At 43.6% G+C, this 16928-nt stretch overlaps 1 protein-coding gene and 1 long non-coding RNA gene across 2 annotated transcripts in view; one reads left to right on the forward strand and one right to left on the reverse strand.

Annotated features, from left to right (window-relative positions):
* HNF4A (hepatocyte nuclear factor 4 alpha) overlaps positions 1-16928 on the forward strand; it is a 59650-nt gene that overhangs the window by 2585 nt on the left and 40137 nt on the right. The gene's annotated exons all lie outside the window — the stretch shown is intronic.
* LOC147582750 (uncharacterized) lies at positions 2677-10043 on the reverse strand. Its single transcript, XR_015249484.1, has 2 exons — positions 3203-10043; positions 2677-2876 (listed from the first exon to the last, which is right to left on the reverse strand). It is a non-coding gene; the product is annotated as an uncharacterized LOC147582750 (long non-coding RNA).

Genomic DNA, 16928 nt, shown 5'->3' on the forward strand with positions numbered 1-16928 from the left:
CCTTTATTTTTTAAAGCTGTGTGGCCTATCCCTCTCTGAGCCCCACATGTTGAATGAACTAGGAAGCTCTAGGGAAAATGCACCTTCTGAAAAAAGAAATGAGTGTTTTGAGGAGAACCCCTTTTCCTAGGCTCTGTAATCAGGATAATACTAACCCCCCCACCAAAGACTGCAACTGCAGAGGTAAGCTGTAGGGGAAGGGACGAGGTCCACAGCAGAGCCTCAGGAGGGGCAATGGCAGGCAAGGCTGTGGAGAGGATAACGTGAGTTAACACACGTGAGTTAATACACAAGTGCTCAGCGTCGTGCCTGACACAAGGCAACCATGCAGTAAATGTCAGCTGCCGTCTCACATCTTTGAACCCCAGGAGGACAGTCTTTAGGGAGCTGATCTTTGGTGGGGTGATGCTGGGTGAACTTGACCTTCCGCTGGACTTGCAACACACTCATGGCACACTGGCTTCTGGTTTGTAGCTCTCATCATGACTCTGATCAGACAGCATTGGTGTGCGTTGTGGCCTCTGTATCCCCCACTCGACTATAAACTCTGCGAGCCTTGCACGTCTCACACAGCAACTGGCACAGAATAAATGCTCAGTAAGCATCTGTTGGATGCATGAACTGAGGGAGGTTTTAAGAAACAACCGTATGACAACGGTCAACAATGTCAGCCAGACCCATGCTCTACCTTCCTGTCTCTCCATGCTCACCGTGCAGACCCAACGTGGCTGGCATGGTGCGGGGCATCACGTCTGCCCTCAAGCACCTGAAGCTGGAGGGGATATTCCTTGAAGTACTTGTTTCTTTTTTTTTTTTTTTTTTTTAATTTTTTTTTTCAACGTTTATTTATTTTTGGGACAGAGAGAGACAGAGCATGAATGGGGGAGGGGCAGAGAGAGAGGGAGACACAGAATCGGAAACAGGCTCCAGGCTCCGAGCCATCAGCCCAGAGCCTGACGCGGGGCTCGAACTCACGGACCGTGAGATCGTGACCTGGCTGAAGTCAGACGCTTAACCGACTGCGCCACCCAGGCGCCCCGAAGTACTTGTTTCTTTGATCAAAAAGCAAAATTTCCCCAGAAACCTCCCAGCAGACTTCCCTGGTTCAAAGAAAGCTGGGAATTCAAGGGTCTAGTGGAAAGAAATGGGAAAGCCAAGACGGGCTTCAACCAACGATACTGTTTTCTTGAGGTCTAGCACGATGCTGTTCCAAACAAAATTGGGGTTCTCTCATAAGAGGGTCTCTCAGCTTCAGCACTATTGACATTTTGGCTCAGATGATTCTTTATTGTGGCGGCTGTCCTGTGCATTGTAGGATATTTAGCAGCTTTCCAGACTTTGACTCATCAGATGCCAGGAGCATTCTTCCCCCATCAGCTGTGCCAACCAAATATGTCTCCAGATGTTTCTCGATGTGCCCTGGACACATATAACACTACTGTGGTATAAGGAAGCAGGGATAGCTTCTGCATGATGTCTGCCACAACTGAATATCCCTGTGACTTTTCTGCTGTGGTTATTTGCTTCGGGTGCCAGGGTCTAGCTCAGAGGCAAATCTGGAGCTGCCCTTAGCAATTATGAGGATAAGATGCTATTGTGTGCTTATCTGTATGCTACCCAGACTTCTGGCTTCATTCTTTTCTTACCCTTTCCTATGCTTTTTCTTTTCACAAGTTCCCCTTAGCTTCCCTTAATTATCTGTCTTGGTCCTTTGGTAGTTTGTCATTTTTGTAAGCATTTCAAATCTCCTTGAGGGCAAGGTCTGTATTTGTATGATCTTTGTTGTTTTATTCTAGGATACTCTAGGACCTGGACCTATATTGACTTTGAGGGAGGTTTATTGAATGAATGAATGAATGAATGAATGAATGAATGAATGAATCAGAAAATGGATGGATGAATGAATGGATGTCTGGGTGGGTGAGTGGATGGGTGGGTATGGTGGATGATGGATAAATGGGTAAGTAGATGGATAGGACGGTGAAGAGATATGTAGATGAATGTGATAAGTGGATGAATAAGCAATTGGTTAGCTGGGTGTGTGGGTGGAGGCACAGATGGATTGGTGTTTGGATGGATGATATAGGCTGGGCTGGGCTGGGCTGGGCTAGCAGAATCTGCAAGTGCTGAGGACAGAACAAGTAAGGAGACTGGGTGCTTTGGCCACTGGTCGACAAACGTCAATTAGGCCAATGACATGAGCCTCAGGCCAGATCAGAGGCTGTTGTCAGGGGCAGTTTGGTTAAATGGCACTCCCACCGAAAACCGTGTAAGTGGTTGACACTTTGCTTCGCCATCTGATTCTGAATTTCTTCCTCCATCAAATAAAGTTGGTTGTTGTAAGGATTCGATGAGGTAAGGAAGGAGAAAAGTATCATAAACTAGAAGATGCTTCATTTCCTTGAAGGGCTGATGGGCCCAAAGTTGGGTAGGATGCCAGAGGCTGGCCAACTGTAGGACTGTGTCGGATGTCAGGCATGGCTGTTTCCCTATGTAGAGTCTCCCCCATCGTTTTCCCTTTTCTCACCTCTCCACATCTTTTCCCATTTCACCTCAATTTAATTTCAGCCTCTATGGTTCACTGGTTCACAAACCTGACTGCATATAGAAAACCTCCTTATCAATGACATATTTTGGGGCCCCACCCCAGACCTGGTGAATCAGGATCTCCTGGGATGAGTTCCAAGAATCTTTAATTTTTTATTAAGTCCTTATGTGATTTGGGATCCAGCATAGAAAACCATTGTCTTATTTTGTGCCATTTTATAAAGGGAGGATATGGGTACCCAGAATGGGTCCGGTCTTTATGCAGGAGGCTCCTGCATTCACTGTCACTGTTCACTTATTCACTTTTTCAACAAACCTCTACTGAGGACCTATGGAAAACAAAGCATTCTGTTAGGCACTGGGGGAATGGAGGAGAATAAAACTTGGCTTCAGATCTTGGAGAGCACCCAGTCAGGTGGGGAAGACAGCCCAGCCACAATGAAAACAGAGTGCCAGGATATGGATGGACAGGGCATGATGGGGACACAAAGGAACTTGGGAGGAGGGCAAGAGATCAGGGACCTCCTGACCCTGGAGGAGTGGACTGATATCTAAGCTAAAACCCAGAGGTTTAGTAGGAATCAACCAGGAGAAGAGAGGGGAGGGGACACCATATGCAAAGGCCTAGAGCCTAATCTGTACAGATTTTACTTACACTTGACTGCAGCTCAGTCCAATCTTCTCTGAAAGTATTTTGGGACTTCTCTGATTGTTTCATGAAAGATTCTGAGATGCTTACGTGCAGGAACTATGCCTTCCCTTTCTTTTTGACTCACACTCCTCTTGCATGAGGGTGGGCCTGGGAAGAAGAAAGAAATCTGTCCCCATTTAAGCCCTTCCTATGTAACAGGCTGGACTCTGGTTACTTGAAGTGCTTTCTTCCTTTTATTTTTTTACATCTATGTATTTATTTTTTTAACTTAAAAAAATTTTTTTAACATTTATTTATTTATTATTGAGAGACAGAGAGAGAGCGTGAGCAGGGGAGGAGCAGAGAGAGGGAGACACAGAATCTGAGGCAGGTTCCAGGCTCTGAGCTGTCAGCACAGAGCCCAGTGCGGGGCTCGAACTCACAAACCGCGAAATCATGACCTGAGCCGAAGTGAGATGCTTAACCGACTGAGCCACCCAGGCGCCACTAACTTTACTTTTTAGAGAGAGACTGTGAGTTGGGAGGCAGGGGAGAGAGAGAGAGAGAGAGAGAGAGAGAGAGAGAGAGAGAATCTCAAGCAGGATCCACTCTCAGACAGAGCTTGATGTGGGACTTGATCCCATGACCCTGCGATCATGACCTGAGCCGAAATCAAGAGTCAGACCCTCAACCTACTAGGGTTGCTGTGAGAATCACAGGAGGTTTATATGTGGAACGTGGGGAGTGTCTGGCTCATAGAAAGTGCTGTATACATTTTAATTATTATCATAATATCTGCAGAGTATATACCCACTACGTGAAAGGGACGGAATGCTTACTGTGTGTTAGGCATCTTTTAGCTGCTGTGAGACAAACTGAAATGAATGAGGGATATGTAACTGGTCATTCCAGGATGTAATTGTCTGGGTGGAGAGTCAGAATGAAGCTTAGTTCCAAGCCTTCAGATACCCTCTGGAGCCTGTCACGGGGGTATGCTCTTGGGGGCTCAGATCATGCACATAGGCCTGTGGGAGCAGATGGGAGGCGTGGAAATGGTGGGCACAGACCTGTCCTTGCCACAGACGTGGGAAATGGCTCTGGCCCCAGCCAGCTTTTTGTGATCCCACTCAAGTCCTTCTGTTGGGTCTCTGCCTCCTCTTCTGAGAAAAGGAGGCATGTTCCTTATTCAGGGGTCATCATACATTATTCACTGGAGCCCTAGGAGTCCAGAAGGATGTCTCAGGGTTCACTTTTGAGGCCAATGTGGGTGTTCAAATGAACCAGGCTCCTAGCCTCCCCCACCCACAACCTCTGGTTCAACCAGAGAAGCTCCATTTTGACTTTGAATGAAACATGTGATGAAAGGAAAATTTATGGTTCATAAATTTTTGGAAAGCCAGAGAACCAGTGTGTTTCAAGCTGCAATCCTGACCCATTAAAGGCTCATGCAACTTATTGGGTTTATTATTCAGGGCAGCGCTAGCTGATGTAACAAACCCAAAACGTAAGTTAGAAGTTTATTTGCCTCTGTCACATAGTCATCCAGGGATTCCAGAAGTGGCCCTGACTCAGAATGACATTTATCATTTTTGCTCACATTCCATTGGCCAGAATTAGTCACATGACTTTGGCCAAACGCAGAGGAATCTGGGTTGTGTGGTCCCTAGTAGGCCAGCTGTTTTCCAGGAATAGCTCTATAAACTATGGAAGGGGGAACATGAATTTATTGCTACACAGCTGGCCACCTCTGGCTTGGGGTCATGCACACACACACACACACACACACACGTGCACACACACGTACATGCACACACATGCATGTACACACACACACAGTCATATATATATCGCAAATGTGAATATACAATTTTTAACATCAAATATTTCAATAAAAAATACGCGGATACACAGATAGTGATGAAGCAAATGTGACAGAATGCTACCTACCAATTGGTGAATCTCAGTGAAGGATATGTTCGTGTTCACTGTACTATTCTTTCAATCTTTAGTGGGTTTGACATTTTTCAAAGTACAATGTTGGGGGAAATATAACTGTTAAAGTTTGCCAGAGTTATGAACAGAATGGAACAAGATAGAAATAGAATAAGATTTAATTTAAGCTTCAGGGCTTTGAATTGGAACTTTAATACAGGAATCGGCCAACTTTTTCTGTAAAAGGCCAGATGGGAAATGTTTGGGGCTTCACAGGTCAGGAACTGTGGCAAGTACTCAGCTCTGCTGTTATAGGACCCTGGCTGCATGTAAGTAGCCATAGGCAACATGTAAATGAATGAATGTGGCTGTGTTCCAATAAAACTTTATTTACAAAAATGGGCAGTGGGCCAGATTTGACCAAGAGGTTTTAGTTTGCTGACTCTTGCTTTAATATGTAATTTTTTAAAAAGACTTTGAAGCAGATATTTTTTTATTTTAAGCAGATACATTATTCCTAGAGTTTAATTCAACAGCCTTCATTAGAAATTATAGATCAGCGTGTCCAAGCTGTTAGGGATCCCAAGTCTGTTAATGTCCCCTCACTATGCTGGACAAAATAGTTTCAGCACATTTGCTGTTCACATAATCAGCTCATTCTTTCACTTTCATTTCTTGCCTTTTCTTTTAATAAAAATGTACTATTTTAAAAAGTATTTTTAGAGGCACCCAGCTAGCTCACTCAGGGGTGCATGCGACTCTTGATCTCAAGGTTGTGAATTTGAGCCCCATGTTGGGTGTAGAGATTACATAAACAAACAAAAATTTTCCTTGAAGTATAGCGTTTCCTACAGAAAAGAACATGAATTATTAATCACAAACAGATTAGTGAAATTTCACAAAGATGGCCACATTTTAAAAAATGAAGTAAAATATAATAGAAAACATCCTACTATATCTCCTGTAGCAAGAGTAAATTTTCCATGTGTGAACACTTTGTTTCATTTATATATGTTTATGGATGTGTGTGTAAGGTTGTGATAATAACAAACTTTTATAAAGCACTTTCTAGGGCTTTACACATATTAACTCCTTCTCTTCACAATGACCCTGTGAAGTAGATGCTATTAATGTCATTCCCATTTTACAGATGAGGAAATGGAGGCACAGAGAGGTCCAGTCACTCAGTGAAAGTGACACAGGCATTAAGAGGCGATGCTGAGTTTCCAACCCAGGTAGTCAGGCTTCAGAGTCCCTGTTTTGACTACCACCCTGTATAGAGGGTCATGGTCAAAATGGTTTAAATGCCACTGGACAGAATGTTCCCAAAGGTTCTTTATAGACTTAAAAATAGTGTACTTTTCCTTAGGTGTACCCATAGGGCACAGGGGCTGATTTTAGGTAGTCATGGACAAACATTTTAAAATCTTGTTGAGTTTATATTACTGTGTGTTAGAAAATTTTATAACTAGTGTTTATATTACAACTAGCATTTATATTAAAGCATTAATATAAAATACACTTTTAAAAATTAAGATACTCATCAAAAGAAAGAAAAAGATCAAGTAAATAATTACAGGTAAATACAGTACAGGTAACAGGTAGATATGGTAAAGATTGCAAAGAGAAATACAAATGCCTAGAGACTTTGGGGTCAGATACTGAACTTGCATCACATGGCCCCAGATATGGGTCTTGGCTCATTCATATTCTACCTCTGATTTATTTGATAATTTCTATAGGACTTACTATGGACCAGGCACCATTCTAAACAATATGTAAAAATCACTTCCTTTAATTCTTACAACTGCCTATTGAGGTAGGTAGGTACTGCCATCATACCCATTTCTCAGAAGAGGTAACAAAGGCTCAGAAAGGTAACTTACCCCAAGCCACACAGACTTCAAGAGGCAGAGCTAGGATTCAAATCCAGGCCTTGCGTTAGTAAGAGCGATGCTAGCTGGTGTAACAAACACACCCAAATGTATGATGTCCTTCACACAGGAACCCCAGCTCCTTCCATCTTGGCTGGAAGATGACTTTTATGTTAACCACTGCACCCCCACTGTGATGGGCAGGACTGTATCACTTTGAGCTCCATGTGTTCTTGTGAAAAATGGGTTAATAATGCCAGTTCTGCTTACCTCTCAGGATAGCTCTGCAGGTACAACCAATGTCATATATAAAGTGCAAGTATTGTTATGTTGACCAACACGTACCTTACAGCGTTATTGTGAAGATTAACTGAGACCGTGCAGGAAAAGCTCTTGGTTCATATACAGATGACATCAGCTGTGAATAATAGCCACGTTGTTATTAAAATGATGAATATAGGCTTATCTCCAAATTGGGAAATAGTTCTATAGGATCTTTCCTATTAGCAAGTTAACACATTACTTCTAAGACTGAAAAACTGAGAAGTAGTAGTATAACCAAGATATGTAGAAATATAGAGGAAAACTACCTAAAATAGCTGCCTCTGGATGGTGGGAATCAGGTTCAGGAAAGAGTCGGTGGACAAGTACTATTACTGATTATTAGCTTGGTAAGAGTATTTTATTTTTTTCAACTGTGCATCTATACAGCTTTGATTAAAATTTTGAAAAAAAAAATTAAAATGGAAAAAAGAATAATTAAACACTATTTCAAACACCTTCAAGTGTATGTGGAAACAAGAGCCCTGGGGCAGAAAGCCCCAGAAGGGAAAAGCAGAGTTAAAGGTTCATGTTTAAAATCCCTGCTGAACCCCTTTCAGCACCTTTCTGTCTCCCAAGTTCTTTTCCCTAACCTAAGAGGCCCCATGCAGTCTGATTCTTGGCTGTCCCTCTTTTGGTCTCTCCTGTCTTTGTCCCTTTTTCTCACTCTAGTTCAGCCACGGTGGCCTTTTAACTGTCCTTCAATAAGGTCAAGCATATTCCTGCCCCAGGGCCTTTGTACTTGCTGTTCCCTCTGCCTGGAACATCCTTTCCCTGGATCTTCCCATAATGGATTTCTTCTCATAGTCTGGGTCTTAGCTGAAAAGTTTTCCACTTAGAGCAGCCTTCCTGAACCACCCAAATCTAAGACTGCTCCACCTCCACCCATCACTATCAATCCTGTTATCTTCTACAGCTCTGGAATTGTGCATTCATTGATCTGTTTATCATCTGTCTCCTCTACTACAATGTAAGTTCCATGAGAGCAGGGAATCTGGTGTCTTGTTGCTTGTTAAATCCTCAGCATGTAGAACAGTGCTTGGCACACAGTAGGTGCTCCATAAATATTTGTAGAATGAGCAAATTCAGACAGGGACAGCTGAGTTAGTATGCTGAGGGGCTGGATGGGCCAGCGGGATGGGGAGGAAGCTGCAGCCTCTGCCTGGGTTCTGCCCTGGGTAAACAGGCCTCCCTCTGCTCAGACAGCCACTGTTTGACAACTGTCTGCTGAGGGCCCGGCCAAGCCTGAGCCGCCACACGGCCAAGGCCCCAGGATTCCCTGGGACAAGCAGCAGAGGCAGCCACGCCTTGGAGAGAGCTTGTGAAGGAACAGGTCGAAAAGTTATCCAAACAGGCATGAGGAAGGGCGGAGTCTGTGGTGAGACAGAGAACAGTTGGCCCTTCCCTGGGCAGAGCCCAGAGGAGCTGGAGGGAGGCCCTGGCACACCCAGCGGGCAGCTTCCCAGGCTGGGCCTCCAGGCCCCAATTCTGGTGTCTGCTCTGGCCCTGACTTGCAGAGGGACCTCAGGCACTTGCCATCTCTGGGTCTCAGTTTCCTCCTCTGTAAACCAAGGGACCAGGGCAGGTCCAGGGTTTCCAAATTTAAACAAACAAATAAAATGGCAGTGGCATTGTCTCTTCAAACAAAATCTTACCCGGAAGCCAATTCCCAGGAAGGATACCATGGAGGCACTTACAGTAAGTGTGGAGGTGCAGGAAGCTGGCCGAACTGTCACTCCAGGCCGTTTGGAGGAGCCCCGCGTGAAAATCCCCAGGCTCCTTGCTCTCTGAGTTTCCTGTGCTGTAGGGGTGAGAGAGGCATAGCCAGAGGGAGCATCTAGACTCTTGTAACCAAAATAGATGCAGGGTCAAGCCCCACAGCGTGATCTCAGGCAATTTATTCCACTTTTCTGAACCTTGGTTTCCCCTCTCTAAGTCTGGCATCATGGGGCATCTGGTTGACTCAGTCAGTTAAGTGTCTGACTCTCGGTTTCAGCTCAGCTCACGATCTTGCGGTTTCATGAGTGCAAGCCCCGTGTCAGGCTCTGCACTGACAGCACGGAGCCTGCTTGGGATTCTCTTTCTCTTTCTGTCCCTCCTCACCTCCCTCAAAATAAACTTTAAATCTGGCATCATAAACAGTACCTCCTTCATGGTATCATATGTTCAGCACAGAACCCAGCACCTAGTAAATTCTCAAAAAGAATAGTGAAAAAAGTCAACGCTGGTTATTAGCAGAGGTAGTAGAAATGACCGGAAGAGACAGTTAGTTCCCTGTTAGGAGTTGGGAAAATATTTAACCACTTTGAACCTCAGTTTCCTTCTCTGTAAAACATGGTGGAGGGTTTCATGGGAGATCAGAGGTTGAGATCCAGCCCAGCCAGTTTGGATTTTTTTGATACAATTTGAATTGACTGCTAACCTTTAGAAATCCCAACTTCCTGCCCCTTTCAAAAAATGGGAAGCTCTGGCAACACTGATTTCCCATAGCCTCGAGGCAAAAGTCCACTGAAACAATTTCAACCGGGTGTGCTTTCTCTAACTTGCTGCAGTCCCCACCATTCCTTAATGTCCCCACACTGAAGTTATACTAGTGAACATAAAACATTGTTTGCTGCACTGTTTTTCCTACAGCAAAGTGTGAAATATGGTTATATACCATATATCACTGAGGGCAATTGAGTTTGATACCCCTGATTGCTGAGACCAAGGAAAAGCTCATTATTTCTGAGAACAATCTCCTGGGTTTTTTTATTTTTTTTTCAACGTTTTTTATTTATTTTTGGGACAGAGAGAGACAGAGCATGAACGGGGGAGGGGCAGAGAGAGAGGGAGACACAGAATCGGAAACAGGCTCCAGGCTCCGAGCCATCAGCCCAGAGCCTGACGCGGGGCTCGAACTCACGGACCGCGAGATCGTGACCTGGCTGAAGTCGGACGCTTAACTGACTGCGCCACCCAGGCACCCCAGATGTACCATTTTTTAATGCGGCTATTGAAACATTTAAAATTACATACGTGGCTTCCATTGTATTTCCGTTGAACAGTGTTGTTCTAGTCCTTTGGATGCCATAGGAGTGGCCGAGTTCACTGCTAACTCATCCCGCCCTCCATGTCCCATGCTGACTAGACCAGTCCTAGCCAAACCACTGGGGCTGGTGTCCCTGGCTGGCTCTTCTCCCCTGCCTACATTTATCTCTGGTGTCCCCACCCTTGTTGCCTGCCTGTCTGGAGGACCCTGGCTCCAGAACTCCAGGCCTGTCTTCTAGAATTCTCCACCTGGGAAATCTCACCTCCCAGCCCCCATCTGGCGGCCATTGTGTTTTCTTTATCAGACATTCACATAAAACAATAGTCAATTTGAAACTTCATTACACATCCATTCTTCCGTCTCCAGCCTGCTGAATTTACCCCAAATCCAGTGATTTTGGGGGTGGAGCTGGGGTGGGGAGGGGTTTATTTTTCCCCCTTCTCTAGGGCAAGTCATAGTTTTTCCAGAGATAAGGTAGACTGGGTTTGGGGGAGGGACACAGGTCCTTCTATAGTGAAGGCACAGACTTTGTTTTTGGAAGAGATAATGTCCACAGCTCCCCTGGGGAGATGAGAGAACCCTGAAGGACTCAGGAAGCAGGAAGAAAAAGGAATCTTGGCAGGTCATGAAGACCCCCTTCCGATGGGGCGACCTTGTCTGGTAGTGGCTGAGAACTTGTGCTGCAGAGTCAGGAAGACTTGGGTTAGAGCCATGGAAGCCACATGCCTTAGACAGGTGACAGTACCTCTCTGCCCCTCAGTCTGCTCATCTGTGAAATGAGGATAAGAACAGACCTACCCTAGCACAGTGCTTTTGCACAGAAGTGCTCCATAAATGCTTGCTTTCATCATACCTTTGAAAAAGGGCCCGTAGTGGCAATATGGGATAATTTTAATCATTTTTTATTTTGCCTCGGTGCATTTTCATAATTCTCCTTCCACGAACCTGCTTAAAAAATAATAAATTTGTTAACAGAGAGAGGAGGGCTAAAATTAAATGGAAATGTCATCCTAACACAGGGCTCCCACAGGGGGCATTAGATCTGGAAACAGGTAAGAAATCTTAAGAGTCTCATCTTCACACACCCATTTAATATCTTAAGCCAAAGCTCCAGGAGGAAAGGTGATTTGGCCAAAAGTCTACAGCAAGTTAGTGGCACAGGCAAAACTAGGATGTCAGACCGTGGAGGTCACTAGGGCCGACCTTCCCAAGGCCACTCAGACAAGAAAGATTCTACTGTTAAATGTCTGAAAAACGCTGGATTGAAGAGAGCTGTGCACATTTCAGTACAGAACACTTCTCAGAGCCCTTAACGTATGACAGTGTGTCTTCAACAGACAGCTCCATTGTGCCCACGTGGTTCGTCAGAGCCCCTTGAACATTAACATCCAGTAAAGCTCTCCCTGCTCCCCAAGCAGAGAAATGCTATAGCTTAGACACATGCCTAGATTAAAAAAAATAATACTTTTTTCAGATATCTTAAATAGTGTGATTTTTAAAAATTACATCTGAGGGGCACCTGGGCAGCTCAGTTGGTTAAGCGTCTGTCAGCTCAGGTCATGATCTCGCTGTCCATGAGTTCAAACCCCGCATCGGGCTCTGTGCTGACAACTCAGAGCCTGGAGCCTGCTTCAGATCCTGTCTCCCTCTCTCTCTCTGCCCCTTCCCTGCTCACACTCTGTCTCTCTCTCTCTCTCTCTCTCAAAAATAAGTAAACATCAAAAAAAAAAAAGTTCCAAAAATTACATTTGAATTGTCTGTTGCTGATGTGTAGAAAGTTAATTTTTCATAATACTTTTCCTTTTCTCTTGTGAAGTAGGAAATATTACAAACACACAGGGAAGTACAGAGAACAGCATTGTGAACATCGATGTACCCATCACTTAGTTTTGTGAAATCTTACTGCATGACCATTGTTTCACTGGATTCATTTTTTTTTCATGAAAAGTGAGACATTATACTTAGCGTTGAAGCCCCCTTGTACCTCTCCCCAATCCCATCCCCCTGCCACCCCTCTCGGAGGTGACCGCGGTCAACTTTTGCTGTTTATCATTACCAGGCATGTTTTTATGTTTCTACTACATGTGGCTACGTAAACAATGGATAATGTTATTTATATCTGAAAAATGTATTCAAACGGCATGTTATACGTGTCCCTGAGCAACCTCCTTTTGTTCACTCATATAGGAGCTATTTGGATCTTCCCATGCAGATACAAGCAGGACTAGAGGTCACTCATTGAAAGTGCTGTGTCTGAATGTCCCAAGTGTACTTATTCTGGTTTTTGACAGTGGAGTTGTTTCCAGTTTCTATCTTTTTTTTTTTTTTTTGATAGTATTATTATTATTTTTTTTAAATTTTTTTTTTCAACGTTTATTTATTTTTGGGACAGAGAGAGACAGAGCATGAACGGGGGAGGGGCAGAGAGAGAGGGAGACACAGAATTGGAAGCAGGCTCCAGGCTCTGAGCCATCAGCCCAGAGCCCGACGCGGGGCTCGAACTCACGGACCGCGAGATCGTGACCTGGCTGAAGTCGGACGCTTAACCGACTGCGCCACCCAGGCGCCCCCAGTTTCTCACTATCTTAAACAGGGCCACAAAGAACATCCTTATAACTGTGGCTGCGAGCTTCTCTAGGATAACACGTAGGAGTGGAATTTCTGGAGCTCAGGCAGTGGATATCTCCACTGTGATGAGACATTGGTAAGTCGCTCCATCTTGCCCCCCAACTGCCACGTCAGTCAGCAGCGTCTCAGGAGCACTCCGAAAGATGATGGATGTAAAATAAGAACTTGTATTTCCCCTACTACTAGAGGGAAAGGCTCTTTTGCCCTTTGACTTTGAACTGTCAGGGTACTTGTTCACATCCTTTGCCCGTTTTTCTGTTACATTAGTTACCTTTTCTTATCATTTGAAGGAAATATTTCTTCTACTTCTTTTTTTTTTTTTTTAAGATTTTATTTTTAAGTAATCTATATGCCCATTGAGAGGCTCAAACTCACAACCCCGAGACTGATGTGCTTTACAGACTGAGCCAGCCAGGCGCCCCAGGAACTATTTCTTCCTGATCCAAATCCTTTTTCAGTTCTATTAGCCAAGAATATCTTTTATTAGACCCAGCTTGTCTTTTCACTTCCTTTAGAGCCTCTTTTGTTGTACAGAAGTTTACAGTTACACGGTAGTTACGTTCTGGTTAAATTATAAATCAGGTTGTTAAATTTACTAATCTTTTCCTTTATGGCTTGTGCTTATTGTATCTTGTCCATAAAATCCCGCAGTGCCCTGCAATTGTAAAGATATTATACGTACTGTTTTCTTCAAGTTTTAAAGTTTTGTTTTTCATATTCAGGTGTTTAGTCATAGAAATTGATTTTTTAAAGTTTATTTATTTTTGAGAGAGGGAAAAAAAAACGCACGTGCATGCACAAGCAAGGGAGGCACAGAGAGAGAGGGAGAGAGAGAGAATCTCAAGCAGGCTCTGCCCTGTTCGCGCAGAGCCCCACAGGGGGCTTGAACTCATGAACCGTGAGATCGTGACCTGAGCTGAAATCAAGAGTCAGACGCTTGACCGACTGAGCCACCCAGGGGCCCCCATAGGAACCGATTTTTATGTGCGGTACGAAATAGATGCCATTCTATTTTCCTTCATATGGAGAACCAATTGGCCCTGAACCATTTTTGACCAGGACATCTTTTCTCCATTGACATGCAATGTAATTTCCTTTTGTCTCTCATTTTCAAATATATGTAGACCTGTTCCTAGGCTCTGTATGTTGTTCCGCTTTTCTACCTCTAGTAGCCACATTAAAAAAAAAAATTTTTTTAAACCCAGGTGAGTGAATCCACATTTATACGAAAATTAAAAGTTTAACTTTAAAAAAGTCCCCAGGGTGCCTGGGTGGCTCAGTCCTTAAGCATCTGACTTGGGCTCAGGTCACAATCTCACAGTTCATGAGTTTGTGTCTGACATTGGGCAAGCTCAAGCCCCACTTCAGGTGAGCCCCATTTCTCTCTCTCCCTCCCTCTCTCTCTCTCTGCCCCTCCCCTCTCAAAATAACTTTCTCAAGCCTTCTTGGGATTCTCTTTCTCTCTGCCCCTCCCTGCTCCCTCTCTCAAAATAAATACATGAACTTAACCAAAAAAAGCTGAATAATATTCCATTATATGTATATATCACATGTGATTTTTCCTGTTTTCCTGTTTATCTGTCGCTTGATGGTTGGGTTGCTTCTACCTTTTGGCTGTTGTGAATAACGCTGGCTATGAAATGAGTGTCAAACATCTCTTCCAGACCATGCTTTCCATGCCTTTGGGTATATACCCAGAAGTGAAATTGTTGAATCATATGGTAATTCTAGTTTCAATTTTTTTTTAAGGAATTGCCAGACTGCTCTCCATAGTAGCTGCATTATTTTATATTCCCACCGGCAGTTTGAAAGGGTTCTGATTTCTCCATATACCCACCAATGCTTGTTATGATCTGTTTTGTTGTTTTTTATCCTATCCATTCTAACAGGTATGAAGTGGTATCTCATTGTGGTTTTGCACTGATTAGCATTTCACTCATGATTAGTGATATGGAGCATCTTTTCATGTGCTTCTTGGTCATTCGTACATTTTCTTTGAAGAAATGTCTATTCACATCCTTTGCCCATTTTAAAATCTGGTTTTGTTATTGTTGTTGAGTTGCAGGAATTTATATACTCTGGATATGAACCCCTTACTGGCTATGTGATTTACAACGATCTTCTCCCGTTCCACGTATTACTCTCTCACTCCATTCATAGTGTTCTTTGGTGCACAAAAGTTTTTAATTTCAATGTAGTCCAGTCAATCGACTTTTTCTTTTGTTTCCTGTGCTTTTGGTGTCGTATCCCAAGAAATCACTGCTAGATCCAGTGTTGTGAATATTTTCTATGTTTTCTTCTAAGAGTTTTATAATTTTAGCTCTTATGTTGAGGTCTTAATCAATTCTGTGTTAATTTTTATATATGGTGTAAGCTAGGAGTCTAGTTTCATTCGTTGCATGGGGAGACCCAGTTTTTCCAACATGAGTTTGGTTTTGATCGAATTTTAGTTAAGACTTCTGCACCTGAGAGATGCTACTTTGATTCAACCTTTGACTGATTACTGGGATCCTTTCCAGGGTAGGTAGTACTTCCCAATATCCAGGATAGATGCACTTCCTGACAGGTAGTCAATTAGCTTGGGCTTGATGCTTCCAATGACAAGACGCTCACTACTTAATAAAGCAGCTTTTATCCTGCTAGAACTATCATATCTGGTAGAAAAATCCTAATTCTGGACACAAACCTTTCTCCTTGTAGCATTCGTCTGTTGGTCCTGGTTTGTTTTCTGGGGCTATGAGAAGAGAGAAGCATCTTTTCCAACATAAAGTACTTTGACTTAAGTAAGTAACACAACTATGTGATAGGCAACTATCTGCCAGGTTATAAGGTTTATCACATTTGCTCCACAAAGCAATTGATTAACAAGTCCTATTATTGATTCCTATTTTGCAGATGAAGCAAATAAGGCTTGAAGAGCTTATAATTTTCATAAGGTCAGTTATGTAAATAGTAGCACTGATATATGGAAGGCAGTGGCCTTGACCATTCTGCTACATTGCCCCTCTCCTCATCCCCAACAGCCAGCCCGGAACTCCTTTGGTTCTTTAGTCTTCAAAGGACATGGTTTTCGCATCCTGTCCCATCCTATGACACAGGAATTCTTTATATATTTTGGATATTAATTCCTTATCAGATACAGACTTTGCAAACATTTTCTCCTGTTCCATCAGGTGCCTTCTCATGTTGTTGATGGTTTCCCTTTTTTTGTACAGAAGCTTTTTTGGTTTCATGTCGTCCCACCTGTTTATTTTTGTTTTCTTTGCTTTTGGTGTCATATGCATGGTCCCTTAAGGGTAGAATGCAGAGGATGTCTTAGCTCCTTTGACCCGAGCACTACATCCTTCCTGATGTCACACAAAATCAGGTTAGAGGTGTGTGCAGCTGCTACCAAATAAAACCTCCTAGAACTTAGTCACGTCACCTGCCACTAAGGCAGCTCTCCCCAGCACACTGTCCAGGTGGTTTATTTTTAACCAGTATGGAGGATTTCTCATTCCTCTTCATCGAGTTCAAACATTTCTCCAGGGTCGCCTGGTGGCTAAGTCAGTTAAGTGTCTGACTCTTGATTTCGGCTCAGGTCATGATCTCAGTTTGTGAGTTCGAGTCCCATGTCTGGCTCTGTACAGCACAGAGCCTGCTTCGGACTCTGTGTCTCCCTCTCTCTCTTCCCCTCCCCTGCTCATGCAGGCTCTCTAAAAAAAAAAAAAAAAAAAAAAAAATTTCTCCAAATTCATGTGGATCTTGATCCTGCCATTATTTTATAGTTCACACCTGTGCAGAACTCACTGCCTGCCAGAAACAGTTCTAAGTCCTGTCTGTAATTAGCATGATTAATCCCCACAGCCTCCTAATGAGTACATATCATTATCATCCCTGTTTTGCCAATTAGAAAATAGTCACAGAGCAATTAAGTAACTCACCAAGGGTCACACAGCCAGTCCGTGGCAGAACCAGAATTCAA

Source organism: Puma concolor, chromosome A3 (genome assembly GCF_028749965.1).
Source record: "Puma concolor isolate L17-30 chromosome A3, mPumCon1.1.hap2, whole genome shotgun sequence".
Taxonomy (NCBI): domain Eukaryota; kingdom Metazoa; phylum Chordata; class Mammalia; order Carnivora; family Felidae; genus Puma; species Puma concolor.